This window comes from Podarcis raffonei, chromosome 3 (assembly GCF_027172205.1).
Source record: "Podarcis raffonei isolate rPodRaf1 chromosome 3, rPodRaf1.pri, whole genome shotgun sequence".
In the NCBI taxonomy this organism is placed as follows: domain Eukaryota; kingdom Metazoa; phylum Chordata; class Lepidosauria; order Squamata; family Lacertidae; genus Podarcis; species Podarcis raffonei.
In genome coordinates this window covers 15,809,193-15,824,210 of record NC_070604.1, presented here as the reverse complement: position 1 = coordinate 15,824,210, position 15,018 = coordinate 15,809,193, and positions in this window count along the sequence as shown.

The following is a 15,018-nucleotide window of genomic DNA, read 5'->3' as shown; positions in this document are numbered from 1 at the left end:
ATAGGACCCAGAGTGCTGCAGTCTGATTGGTCCACAGGAGCCACCCAATCCAGCTCCAGGTGGAAGTGAATCCGCAACCTGATTGGCCTACAGGGGAATTCCGGAATTAGCCAATCACGTGGGGCCCATTGTGTAAATAATGTATATAAAGCAGACATTCTGGGGGAACTTCCTTTCCTCCTCACCACTATGAGCTGAATAAAGGGCATGAAATCCACTCTCGACTCCAAGTATATTTCAGGTATCATCACACTTTGAATGGTGTGAACATGGCCACATTCCCAGTTCTGTATCCCTGACTGATGCCTTTCCTGAAAAAACTGGTTTTAAAAAGCCTTTAAAGTATAGTAAAGCATCTGTGAGTTTGAACCTCTCACCGACTCCTTGATTATGCACAAACCTGCTTTGCTTTTACTGAGCACATTGTTTCAGGTCCCTCTCCGCTCCACTTCCTAAGGGAAAACCTCAAGTCACAGGGAACCATCTTAAGAAATTCTCTTCCCATGTGAAAATGATTTGCCATTGGTATCTAACACTGAGGAAAATTGCTAAAATGTACAAAACAAGTTCAAAATTGTGTTGGGAATGTAAAGAGGAGGGTACTTTTCACCATATGTGGTGGACATGTACATTGGGAAAGGCTTTCTGGGAAATGATATATAATGAAGGGGGGAAATGTTTAAAAATACATTTGTTAAAAAAACCAGAAGCCTTTTTGTTAGGTATAACAGGTGAAGAATTACCAAGAGAAGATAAAAGACTTTTTATGTACGCAACAATGGCAGCCAGAGTGCTGCTAGCCCAGAGAGGGAAGGAAGGACAAGTACCAACAAAAGAAGAATGGCAGATGAAACTGATGGAGTATGAGGAGATATTGAAACTGACGGGGAAGATCCGAAACCAGGAAGATGACGTATTTACTAAAGATTGGAGTAAATTTGTAATTTACTTAAAAGACCACTGTAAACAGTTAAAATCTTTGGCAGGGATGTAAGGACACTTGTAATGTGGAATTATTTACGATAATTATGGCTAATTAATAGATAATAGTAAAAGATGAGGCAAACTTAAATTTAAATATGGAGGGAGGGGGAAAGGCCAGAAGGTTCAAAAGCACCTTGTTTGAAAAGGTTATGTTTTATATGTATAAAATTATTTAAAACGTAATAAAATAATATATATATTTTTAAAAAGAAATTCTCTTCGCCCTCCCCTCCCCCAGCCCTCGCTTTCCCCAGCCACTCTATAAAAAACCCTCCCCTGTTTCACAGAATTCAAGCAGCAAAAACATAGATATCGAGCAAAAGCTGCCCAACGCTGCTTTCTTAATTTCTCAGCCTTACAACTGCTTAATTTTCCATGTAGGGTAGCAGCTTGGTTAGGCAGCCTCTGAGATCAGACAGCAGGAATCATCGGAAACAGCTTTAATGGAAGCTCCCATTTCCCTCCCTCCACCCTCCCATTTCTGGATTAATGCTAGAGGGTGCGTCAGCAAGCTACTGCTGCCTCTCCTTCAAGTGGAACGCAAATAAAAAGCCACTTCAGATACATGCTGTGAATAAAAATGAAGCCTGGAGAACAGAGTTCCCTCTTTGAGCCATGGAGAACTGTGTGTGTGTGTGTGTGTGTGTGTGTGTGTGTCTGTCTGTCTGTCTGTCTGTCTGTCTGCGTCTCTTGCTTCAGTCAGAAGAAGAAGAAGAAGAAGAAGAAGAAGAAGAAGAAGAAGAAGAAATTATACCCCACCCATCTGGCTAGGTTTCCCCTAGGTTTCCCCAGCCATTCTGGGCGGTTCCCAACAGAATATTAAAAGGTAAAGGTAAAGGGACCCCTGACCATTAGGTCTAGTCGTGACCGACTCTGGGGTTGCGGCGCTCATCTCGCTTTATTGGCCGAGGGAGCCGGCGTACAGCTTCCGGGTCATGTGGCCAGCATGACTAAGCCGCTTCTGGCGAACCAGAGCAGCGCATGGAAACGCCGTTTACCTTCCCACCAGAGCGGTACCTATTTCTCTACTTGCACTTTGAAGTGCTTTTGAACTGTTAGGTTGGCAGGAGCAGGGACTGAGCAATGGGAGCTCACCCCATTGCGGGGATTCGAACTGCCGACTTTGTGATCGGCAAGTCCTAGGCTCTGTGGTTTAACCCATAGTGCCACCCGTGTCCCAACAGAATATTAAAAACACGATAAAACATCAAACATTAAAAACTGCCCTAAACAGGGCTGCCTTCAGAACTCATAAGAGATGCTTCAAGCAACCATATATTCTATCAGGGGCGTCTTGCCCATAGAGGCAAGTGGCGCAGGGCACCAGGGCGCCAGGTTCTGGAGGGTTCCAGGCAAGAGGTGGAGGCTGGGCATGGCGCCTCCCAGCATCAGGTTGCCGTCCTTGCCCACCTCGCTGAAGCAGCGCTGAACCTGGAGCCTCCGCCTCTTCCCCACCATAGGAGCCGCCGTCCAGCTGCTGCCTGCCTCCTCCAGCCCAGCAAAGTTGCAGGCAGTGCCATAAAAAGGTCGGCGACTCTGGAAAACTGGGGTGGGGGTGGGGTGGCGCCAGAGGGATCTTTGCACCACGGCGCCAGATATACTTAAGACGGCCCTGTATTCAATCCTTCTTCTCCATCCCATTCTTGGAGAACAACTATTTAGAGAAAAGTGTTGGAGATTTTAATCCCCGCCCCCAAACAGAACAGAACCCAGCAGATTTGCTGGAAGCCATCCAGAAAGGTTGGCATCAGAAAGTCTTCAATATATAGAATCGTAAAAGCAAAGCAAGACATTTGGAAGAGCAACATTATCCCTCCTGTATTAGGTAAATGTCACCACTCCCCCCCCACCCACCAACCCCCAGGTACCAAACGGCTGTAAATATTTGAACCACCGCTGCCCTCTGGTGGCAATTTTGAAAGGATATTTTATATAGTCAGAGGATAAGCCTGTCAATGGCCGGTAGCCACAATGGCTATGTTCCATCTCCTCTGTCAGAGGCATACCATACTGTTTGCTTGTGAATCATGGACCACTTATAAACGCCATCTTCAACTCCTCAAAAGATTCCATCAATGGGGTCTCCCCAAAAAATTACACATCACTTGGGAAGACAGGCGAACAAATGTCAGTGTACTGGAAGAAGCGAAGATCACCAGTGTTGAAGCAATGATTCTTCAACATCAACTTCATTGGACTGGTCATGTTGTGCAGATGCCTGATGATCGTCTTCCAAAGCAACTACTCTATTCCGAATTTAAAAATGGAAAGCGTAACGCTGGTGGTCAACAAAAGAGGTTTAAAGACTCTCACAAGGCAAATCTTAAAAAATGTAGTATAAACACAGACAACTGGGAAACACTGGCCTGTGGGCGCTCCAACGGAGAACAGCCTTTTCCAAAGGTGTCATGGGCTTTGAAGATGCTCAAACTCAGGACGAGAGGGAGAAACGTGCTAAGAGGAAGGCATGCTTGGCAAACTCTCACCATGATCAACTCCTGCCCGGAAACCTATGTCCCCACTGTGGAAGGACGTGTCGATCCAGAATTGGCCACCACAGTCACTTATGGACTCACTGTTAAAACCATGTTTATGGAAGACAATCTTACTCAGCTATGAGTGATCGCCAAAGAAGAAGCAAGAAGAAGCTTCCTAATGCCAGTTGCTGTAAATCACAGAAGGGGAGAGTGATGTTGCGTTCAGGTCCTGTTTGAAGCCTTTCTAAAGTCATCTGGTTGGCCACTGTAAGAATGGGATGCTGGACCAGATTTGCCACTGCACTAATCTAGCAGAGCTTCTTCTTTGTGTGTATGTTAGAGTTGTTCAGCTGAATCCCTGGTCTGGACCTTGCATAGAAATGAATTCTCTCTACCACAAAAAATGTGTTTCAAGGCTGTACTGCAGAGCAATGTTAAATACTAGTTGCAATAAGTTAAATGTTACAAAATAACACATTGCAAACAAACTACTGCCACTACTGAACATCTCCCAGGCTTCTCAAGTTTCAGCTTCCTGCTATGAGAGTTCTGCAGTTCCTGTTTCTGGAGATGAGACATCGGGCAGCTTATCTCACTTTAATGGAAAAATACCAGCCTTCTCTGACGCTTTTGTCAGAGTGCAACCTTTTGCCTAAGGTAACCTTCCCATTGCAGCATTTTAAATACAATGCATTCCATCACAGCATTTTATGTACATTACACTTATTTTAACAGTTTATATTTGGCAAAATTGCCTAGGAACTTCCTTTGGGCAAGTCCCACTGAAATCGAGGAGAGTTCTTTGCTACTTCCATTCATTTTAGCTGGGAGAATGTCTCTTATGCATTGTGTCCATGTTGCTTCTAGTCTTGTATTTATATTTAACATGGTAAGAAGTGATTAATTTGTTGTATTGAATGATTTATTTTTTTTCATGTTATGACATGGTTCTGGAAAATTTGTATCTGAGCTGTATCACTTTTGGTTCGCAGATGAAGGAATAACATGTTTAAATGCTCTTCCATACAAAAGCTGCACATAGAAAAGTAGGGTGTCAGGGAAAGGGATGTTAAACTAGCCTTCTTCCTACTATGCTACTTAGGTAAAGACCAGAGAGAAGTTTGTGGGAATTAGGCCCATAGGATACTGTTGTTTTTGTTGGCATCTTTCTGCTAACAATGAATTGCAGCTCCAGAGGTGAAGTCCGGTAACTTGTAACTGCTGCCTCCTGTATTGTCTCTGTTGCATTAGCAGCACCAAAGTGACCTCTCTGGCCCACAAGCCTGGGCAGTGTGTATGGAGTTCCTGGGCTGCCCAGACGACAAGACCCCCATCTTGGCTTCGCTGATGTGGTCCAAAAGAAAGCAGAGCAATACATTTGGTACCAGCTTGGCTGCAGGAATTGCTGGAAAGAGGCATACATGATGCCATCCAACCATCTTAAGGGTTTTGTCTGAATGCTGTCAGCGGCTCCCGGCTGGTTGCCCAGGAAAGTATAAAGACAAGGAAAAGCTTCTTACAGTCCTTTTTTATTTCAATATTACAGAGAAAGGCTATAGAACCCAGCCTCTTGGATAATAATAATAATAATAATAATAATAATAATAATAATAATAACCGCCACCCTGCGAGATTTCTTTACCTTGCAGGGGGTCGACCTGGCTTGTGTGATGGAGACCTGGGTGTGCGAAGGGGTAACTGTTACCTTACGAAAGATGGCGCCCCCGGGTTTCTCCGTCCTCCACCAGTCACGGACTGTGGGCCGGGAGGGAGGGGTGGCATTATTAATCCGGGAAGATTGTTCTTTCAGGGCTCTACCATCGCCATCGATCCCCGGCATTGAATGCGTTGGCCTAGTGTGGGGCTCCGAGGAGAGCTTGGCTGTCTGGCTGGTGTACCGGCCACCTAGCGCACCAGCAGCCACCCTGTCAGGCCTGCTGGAGGCGGTGGCCGGCTGGGCCTTGGAGTTCCCTAACTTATTGGTATTGGGGGACTTCAACATCCATGCTGATGCCACTCCCTCCTCACAGGCTCTGGACCTGGTGTCTTCCATGGCGACACTAGGGCTCTCCCAGTTTGTTTCGGGCCCCACACATCAAGCAGGCCACACGCTGGATTTGATCTTTGGCGCCGGTATAGATGTGATCATGTCTCCTTTGATGAAGGTGCCATGGTCTGATCACTACGCTCTGAAAGCCAGGATTGACTTTCCACCCCCACCCTGCTTAGGTGGCGAGCCGATTTGGGCTCGCCCGCAGAGGCTGATGGACCCTGATAGATTCCGTCAAGCCTTGCGGGACCTTGCTCCCCCTGGCGACTCATTGACTGAGCTTGTTGAGGGCTGGAATACCCAGCTCCTGGCAGCCATCGATGAGATCGCACCTAAGCGCCCTCTGCGACCCCGCAGAAACCGGGCTCCCTGGTTTACCGAGGAGCTTCGGAAAATGAAGCAGGACCTCAGACGGCTAGAGCGAGTATGGCGGGGTGCCCGTGACGGAGCCTCAAGAACATCTTATAGGGTTTTTATGAAAACCTATGAGATGGCAGTGAAGGCCGCTAAGAAGTCTTACTTCTCGGCCTCCATTGCATCCGCTAGCTCTCGCCCGGTGCAATTATTTAGTATAATTCGGTCTTTAACGTCCCTTGAAGGACAGCTAAATTTAAATAACAATCTGACACACAGCTGTGAGGCATTTGTGAGCTTTTTTGCGGAGAAGGTCCTGTTGCTCCGCCATGACCTCCCTGCCAATTTGGATACAATAAAGGAACTGGAGGCCCCTCGACTGTCCTCGGGTCCAGTATTGGACCACTTTGACCGGATATCTCCAGCCGATGTGGACAGACTCCTCCGAGCTGGAAAGCCCACCACCTGTCCTCTTGACCCGTGCCCATCATGGCTGATTAGAGCGTGTCCAGACGAGGTGCGGGCCCCCCTGGGGGATATCATCAATTTGTCCCTTGGCACCGGGATATTCCCAGGGGAACTAAAGGAGGCAGTGGTGCGTCCGCTCTTAAAGAAAACATCATTAGATCCCTTAGATCTATCCAATTACCGCCCGGTCTCGAATCTTCCATTCCTGGGTAACGTGATTGAGAGAGCGGTTGATGAACAGCTTGGTAGGTTTCTGGATGAAACATCGGCTCTGGATCCATTCCAGTCCGGCTTCCGCGCTGGTCATGGGACCGAGACGGCTCTGGTCGCCTTAACAGATGATCTCCGCAGGCAGCTGGATCGAGGCGGGTTGGGGCTGCTGATTCTTCTAGATCTGTCAGCAGCCTTCGACATGGTCGATCACGAACTCCTGGACCACCGCCTTGCCGACGTGGGGATCCAGGGCACAGTCCTTCAATGGCTGCGCTCGTTTCTCTCTGGTCGGGGACAGAGGGTGGCGCTTGGGGGGGAATTGTCATCGCGCCACTCCTTGGTGTGTGGAGTGCCTCAGGGTGCGATTCTCTCCCCGATGCTTTTTAACATCTTTATGCGCCCCCTCGCCCAGCTTTGGGCTGGGTTGCTATCAGTATGCCGATGACACCCAACTCTATCTGTTGATGGATGGCCATCCTGACTCGGCCCCAGACACACTGACCAGATGTCTGGAAGCTGTGGCTGGATGGTTACGTGGGAGCTGGTTGAAGTTAAATCCTTCGAAGACAGAGGTCCTCTGGCTGGGGCGGGACGATATGGGATTGAGGGGGCAACTCCCATCTCTTGCGGGGGTGCAATTAGTGCCAGCACCGTCCGTTAAGAGTTTGGGTGTAATCTTCGATACCTCCCTCTCTATGGAGGCGCAGATTACAGCTATAACAAAGGCGGCATTTTTTCATCTCCGCCAAGCTAAGCAGTTGGCCCCTTATCTCTCTCGCCCTGACCTAGCCACTGTGATCCACGCGACGGTCACCTCCAGACTGGATTATTGTAACTTGCTCTACGTGGGGCTACCCTTGAGACTGACCCAGAAACTCCAGCGGGTGCAAAATGCCGTGGCGAGACTCCTTATGGGGTCTTCACTGCGAGATCACATTCATCCGGTACTATACCAGCTGCACTGGCTCCCGGTGGAGTACAGGATCAGGTTTAAGGTGCTGGTTTTAACCTTTAAAGCCCTATACGGCCTAGGACCCTCGTACCTACGGGACCGCCTCTCCTGGTATGCCCCACAGAGAAACCTACGGTCTTCAAATAATAACATCCTTAAGGTCCCAGACCTCAGAGAGGTTAGGCTGGCCTCAACTAGAGCCAGGGCCTTCTCGGCTGCGGCCCCAATCTGGTGGAATGCTCTGTCACAAGAGACTAGGGCCCTGCGGGACCTGACATCTTTCCGCAGGGCCTGCAAGACAGAGCTGTTCCGCCAGGCCTTTGGTCAGGGCGCAGCCTGACTCCCTCCTCTGGCAACCTGCACAGAATTTTGCTTAATTGGTTGCCATCAACTTGATTTTAATTAATTTTTATAATGAAATATTTTTAGAATGTTTGATTATTTGACTGTTTGATTATTTGATTGTTGTTAGCCGCCCTGAGCCCGGCTTCGGCTGGGGAGGGCGGGATATAAATAAAATGTATTATTATTATTAATAATAATAATAATAATAATAATAATAATAATAATAATTTATATTTATACCCCGCCCTCCCCAGCCAAGACTGGGCTCAGGGCGGCTAACAACCAATAATAAAAACAAGTTGATTAAAAGACAATTTAAAAAAATATTAGAATACGACATTAAAACATTAGGATGCAGCCTCTCCTCTTCGCAGGAGGAGAAAGGAAAAAGAAAGAGGTGGAGGGAATCAAACTGATTGTAAGCCAAAGGCCAGGTGGAACTACTCTGTCTTACAGGCCCTGTGGAAAGAAATCAGATCCCGCAGGGCCCTGGTCTCATGAGACAGAGCATTCCACCAGGCTGGAGCCAGTGTTGAGAAGGCCCTGGCTCTGGTTGAGGCGAATCTAACTTCCTTAGGGCCCGGAACCTCTAGGGTGTTGCTATCCATGGGGCATACCAGGAGAGGCGGTCCCGTAGGTACAAGGTTGTTCTGAGTGAATCTCTGCTTTCTCTGTGCAAAGGTCAGAGGGGGCAGGGCTTCTGTTGAGGTAGGTGATTAGCTGTGGGAGGAGCTTGTCAGAGCTTGTAGGGCAGCGGCTGAAGAAGGAACAAAAAGGGTTTTCTTGTGTGAGTTTCTTGTGGCTGATTAGCTGCTTTCTCTGTGCAAAGGTCAGAGGGGGCAGGGCTTCTGTTGAGGTAGGTGATTAGCTGTGGGAGGAGCTTGTCAGAGCTTGTAGGGCAGCGGCTGAAGAAGGAACAAAAAGGGTTTTCTTGTGTGAGTTTCTTGTGGCTGATTAGCTGCTTTCTCTGTGCAAAGGTCAGAGGGGGCAGGGCTTCTGTTGAGGTAGGGGATTAGCTGTGGGAGGAGCTTGTCAGAGCTTGTAGGGCAGCGGCTGAAGAAGGAACAAAAAGGGTTTTCTTGTGTGAGTTTCTTGTGGCTGATTAGCTGCTTTCTCTGTGCAAAGGTCAGAGGGGGCAGGGCTTCTGTTGAGGTAGGGGATTAGCTGTGGGAGGAGCTTGTCAGAGCTTGTAGGGCAGCGGCTGAAGAAGGAACAAAAAGGGTTTTCTTGTGTGAGTTTCTTGTGGCTGATTAGCTGCTTTCTCTGTGCAAAGGTCAGAGGGGGCAGGGCTTCTGTTGAGGTAGGGGATTAGCTGTGGGAGGAGCTTGTCAGAGCTTGTAGGGCAGCGGCGCACAGTTTGATCCATCTTTTAGATTTAGGGGAGCTAGTCTCAAACGTTTGTTGGGGGAGATATAGGTTTATTTGGGGGGATTTATTTGTCCTGTCTTCACGATTTTTATGATGGAGGACCGCTGTAGTCACCCCCAACGACACCTTCTCAAGATGGAGGGTGAGGGAACAGCTGCAGTCGCCTGTGGTTCCTGCGCAATGTTTGCCATCTTGCCAAAGGTTGCAGGCAGCTTTACCTGCAGCAATTGCATGTTGATTGCCCTCTTAAAAGACAAAGTCCAGCAACTGGAGGAACGGGTAGCTACGCTCCAAAGAATTAGAGAGCTGGAGCTCTTCTTGGAAGCAACAGAGCACACCGTCTCCACCAAGGAGGAGACAGGGGACTCCCCTGAGAAGGAGGCTAGTTCACCAACACAGGAGCCAGATATATGGAGAAACGTGACTCAAAGAAGTAGGAGGCCCAGGGTTCGCTCTGATTGTTTAGAAATACGCAATCGCTTTGAGGTCCTTTCCCCTAGCATGGAAGACGAAGAGCAGACTCCATTTGAGGATCTCTCCCTCATTACAGTCGATCAGGTATATGAAGACGAGCAGCAAAGGCAGTCCTCAGGGAATGTGCAGGCGACCTTGGAACGGACAGCTCATGGAAGAACCCCGACCACACCTAAGAGGAGGCGTGTAGTGGTGATAGGGGATTCCCTACTGAGGGGAACAGAAGCAGTGATCTGTGGGCCTGACAAGATGTCTCGGGAAGTGTGCTGTCTCCCCGGGGCTAAGATCCAAGATGTAACTGAACGACTGCAAGGAATCATAAAACCCACTGACAAATACCCCTTCCTCTTGGTTCATGTGGGAACCAATGACACTGCAAGCAATAGCCTCCAGAAGATCAAAAGAGATTACGAGGCTCTGGGCAGGAAACTGAAGCAATTAAATGCACAAATTGTCATCTCATCTGTCCTCCCAGTTGAACGACGTGGCCCAGGGAGAGAGGGAAAAATAGTGGAAGTGAACAACTGGCTTCGCAAATGGTGTAAACAGGAACGGTTTGGATTCTTAGATCACGGAATGCAGTTTCTTGAAGATGGACTTCTGGCAAGCGATGGGCTGCACCTCACAACGGTTGGGAGGAATGTTTTTGCAAAAAATCTCAGAAACCTCATCAGGAGGGCTTTAAACTGACTAATGTGGGGGAGGGAGACAGTGCTCCTGAAGGTAGGAGTCTATCAATTGATGAAGATGATCATCCAAATGTCATAGACCGAATGGAGCAAACAGCACGCAGACCTAGTGGTGGGAGGAAAAAATCCTTAAATAAGAGACACGGGGGAATGATTAATGGACTTCAATGTCTGTACACTAATGCACAAAGTATGGGAAATAAACAAGATGAGCTTGAGCTCTTGGTACAGCAAACTAAATATGACATAATAGGAATCACTGAAACCTGGTGGGATAAGTCCCACGATTGGAATGTAATAATGGAGGGATACAATCTATTTCAGAGAAACAGACCAGACAAGAAAGGAGGAGGAGTGGCGTTATATGTCAGGGATGTGTATACCTGTGAAGAGATCCAAGATTTAGAACCTCAAAGCCAAAGTGAGAGCATTTGGGTCAAAATTAAGGGAGAGAAGAATAACAGTGACCTCATTGTGGGAGTTTACTATAGATCCCCAAGCCAAATGGAGGACATAGATGATGCCTTCCTGGAACAGATGGCCAAGCATGCAAAAGGAAGGGAGATAGTAGTAATGGGGGACTTCAATTACCCGGATATTTGTTGGATGTCAAACTCAGCCAAGAGCATAAGGTCAAACAGATTCCTCACTGGCCTTGCAGACAACTTCATTGTCCAGAAAGTGGGAGAAGCAACAAGAGGAACAGCCATTTTAGATCTGGTCCTAACCAATGATGATGACCTGGTTAGTGGGGTAGAAGTGGAAGGATCATTAGGCGCGAGCGATCATGCTCTTCTGAAGTTTACTATACAGCGGAAAGGAGCAGCCAAGCATACTAGGACTCAATTTCTCGACTTTAAGAAAGCCGACTTCATAAAACTTAGGGAAGTGCTGGGTGAGATCCCATGGACAGTAATACTAAAAGGAAAGGGAGTTCATGATGGCTGGGAGTTTGTTAAGAGGGAGATAGTAAAAGCACAACTTCAGGCAATACCAATGAGACGGAAACATGGAAGGTGCCTAAAGAAGCCAGGGTGGCTATCTAAAGAACTTTTAACTGAGTTAAGATTAAAAAAGGATGTGTACAAAAAATGGAAAAGGGGGGAAACCACCAAAGAGGAATTCAAACAAATAGCCAGCACGTGTAGACACAAAGTCAGAAAAGCTAAAGCACAGAATGAACTCAGGCTTGCTAGAGAGGTTAAAAGCAACAAAAAAGGCTTTTATGGGTATGTTCGTAGCAAAAGGAAGAACAAAGAAACAGTGGGGTCACTCAGAGGAGAAGATGGTGAAATGCAAACAGGGGACACAGAAAGGGCTGAACTCCTCAATGCCTTCTTTGCCTCAGTCTTCTCCGATAAAGAAAACAATGCCCGACCTGAAGAATTTGGAGCAAATGATTCAGCAGAGGAAACACAGCCCAGAATAACTAAGGAGATAGTACAAGAATACTTGGCTAGTTTAGATGTATTCAAGTCTCCAGGGCCAGATGAACTGCATCCAAGAGTATTAAAAGAACTGGCAGATGTGATTTCAGAACCACTGGCAGTCATCTTTGAGAATTCCTGGAGAACAGGCGAAGTCCCGGCAGACTGGAGGAGGGCAAATGTTGTCCCTATTTTCAAAAAGGGGAAAAGAGAGGACCCAAATAATTACCGCCCAGTCAGTCTGACATCAATACCAGGGAAGATTCTGGAGCAGATCATTAAGCAAACAGTCTGTGAGCACCTAGAAAGGAATGCTGTGATCACCAATAGTCAGCATGGATTTCTGAAAAATAAGTCATGTCAGACTAACCTGATCTCGTTTTTTGACAGAATTACAAGCCTGGTAGATGAAGGGAACGCAGTGGATGTAGCCTACCTTGATTTCAGCAAGGCATTTGACAAGGTGCCCCATGATATTCTTGTAAAGAAGTTGGTAAAATGCGGTCTTGACTATGCTACCACTCAGTGGATTTGTAACTGGCTGACTGACCGAACCCAAAGGGTGCTCATCAATGGTTCCTCTTCATCCTGGAGAAGAGTGACTAGTGGGGTGCCACAGGGTTCTGTCTTGGGCCCGGTCTTATTCAACATCTTTATCAACGACTTGGATGATGGACTCAAGGGCATCCTGATCAAATTTGCAGATGACACCAAACTGGGAGGGGTGGCTAACACCCCAGAGGACAGGATCACACTTCAAAACGACCTTGACAGATTAGAGAACTGGGCCAAAACAAACAAGATGAATTTTAACAGGGAGAAATGTAAAGTATTGCACTTGGGCAAAAAAAATGAGAGGCACAAATACAAGATGGGTGACACCTGGCTTGAGAGCAGTACATGTGAAAAGGATCTAGGAGTCTTGGTTGACCACAAACTTGACATGAGCCAACAGTGTGACGCGGCAGCTAAAAAAGCCAATGCAATTCTGGGCTGCATCAATAGGAGTATAGCATCTAGATCAAGGGAAGTCATAGTGCCACTGTATTCTGCTCTGGTCAGACCTCACCTGGAGTACTGTGTCCAGTTCTGGGCACCACAGTTCAAGAAGGACATTGACAAACTGGAACGTGTCCAGAGGAGGGCAACCAAAATGGTCAAAGGCCTGGAAACGATGCCTTATGAGGAACGGCTAAGGGAGCTGGGCATGTTTAGCCTGGAGAAGAGGAGGTTAAGGGGTGATATGATAGCCATGTTCAAATATATAAAAGGATGTCACATAGAGGAGGGAGAAAGGTTGTTTTCTGCTGCTCCAGAGAAGCGGACACGGAGCAATGGATCCAAACTACAAGAAAGAAGATTCCACCTAAACATTAGGAAGAACTTCCTGACAGTAAGAGCTGTTCGACAGTGGAAGTTGCTGCCAAGGAGTGTGGTGGAGTCTCCTTCTTTGGAGGTCTTTAAGCAGAGGCTTGACAACCATATGTCAGGAGTGCTCTGATGGTGTTTCCTGCTTGGCAGGGGGTTGGACTCGATGGCCCTTGTGGTCTCTTCCAACTCTATGATTCTATGATTCTATGATTCTATGATTCTACCCCTCGTCTCACCCGCTTCATTTGTCACTTCTACGGGTGCTGCTAAGTGCCCTCTGTCTTTCAGCTCTTTGCTCTCCTACTTTTAAGGCTCGCCAGGTTCTGGGAGATGGTGGGTCTGGAACGCTTTCTAATGGCAACATGTCAGCCGGGTGTCGCTCTGGTTCTCCCATGATTTCCCAACCCTTCCCCTCATCTTCCTCTGAGCTGCAACCTCCCTCAAACCCCTGTTGCAAATCTATTCTGTCTTCCTCTTCCTTCTCCCTGGAGGGCTCCACCATTCCTCCTCTGCCCAGTCCCTGACAGTTTCCAGGTTTGGCTATTTCTTGTTAGCCATCCTTTGCAACGTAATTCTATACATATCTATTCAGAAGTAAATCCCAATAAAGTTGGGTACTCCTAGGACTGTACCCTAAAAGCCGAATAATGCTTACCATATTTACTCAGAAGTAAATTCTATTGCATTTAGCAAGGATTACTCCCAGGTAAATGGGATGGTAGCCTTGATTTAATAAGATGTGATTTAATAGGACATAAAGCATTCCACAAACTTATGCTCATTGCAAACTGACTGCTAGTCGGAAAATTATCACTTTAAAAAGAAAGAAAAAAAGAGTAGGTTTTCACATTTAAGTAGTAAGGATTAAATAGCATTTCAGCCAATACAGCAGACAAAAAGCATCAGTTTGCCAGTATCAGTAGAGACCTAGATTAATATTAATAGAGTTATATATAACTTCATTTGCCAACTGTATATATTTGTCATTACCGCGCTAGTTGTTTAGAAGGGGAGAGGAAGAGAATGGGTTCCCCAAAGCTATTAAGATTCAGAGAAATCCTGAATAAGAGAGGTGGCAGGCTGTTATTGCTTGCAATATAACTAATTGATATTATTGATTGCTATGTATTTACTGGACGAAGTACTCCGGTCAGATAAATCTTGGCTCAGTTGCTGTTCCAATTCTGTTGACGAGTGAATAAAGACACAGAACTTGATTCACTGCAGATGATTCTGAAATGAGAAACTCAAAAAGCAGCCCTCCTCTCTTTCCGGTATATTTATTTTCCTTTGGCATGTCTGATGTGGTTTGCATCCCAACTTTGTTATATGCAGAGCTGCAGATTTTGTGCCAGCTGGTCTTGACCTGGCTCTTCAGACCACGGGGTTTCAGATAGGCTTTGATATAATTTTTGGAGACCTTTTTGCTCTCCATCCTTTGTGCTGTGGCCTGTTTCAGTCTCCTGTCCCTAAAGGCAAGCTTGGTAATTCTCCTGAATAGCAGTAGCAAGTGAACAGGAGATGTGGCCTATATTAATATGGACACACAAGACAGGTGCTTCTAATATGTGCTGTTGTTAAGGCCTGCGTTTTGGTTCTCTTTTCTCCAGGGATGCAGATTTTAATCAGGTTTGGCAGGCTGTCAGTTGGAATCCTGGAAGGGTAGGAGTGGAGGGGAGGGGCTGCTTCACCCTTTCCCCTCCAGTCATTTCTCCCACAAGTGAGAATATACCAGCATTACTGGGTGTTAAAGTTAAAAGTGTAATGTGCATAAAATGTAATGTCTGTATGCACTGAAGTTAAAACTTGTGTAAAGGTTCGCATTTCCAAAGCAGAGAAGTTTGCA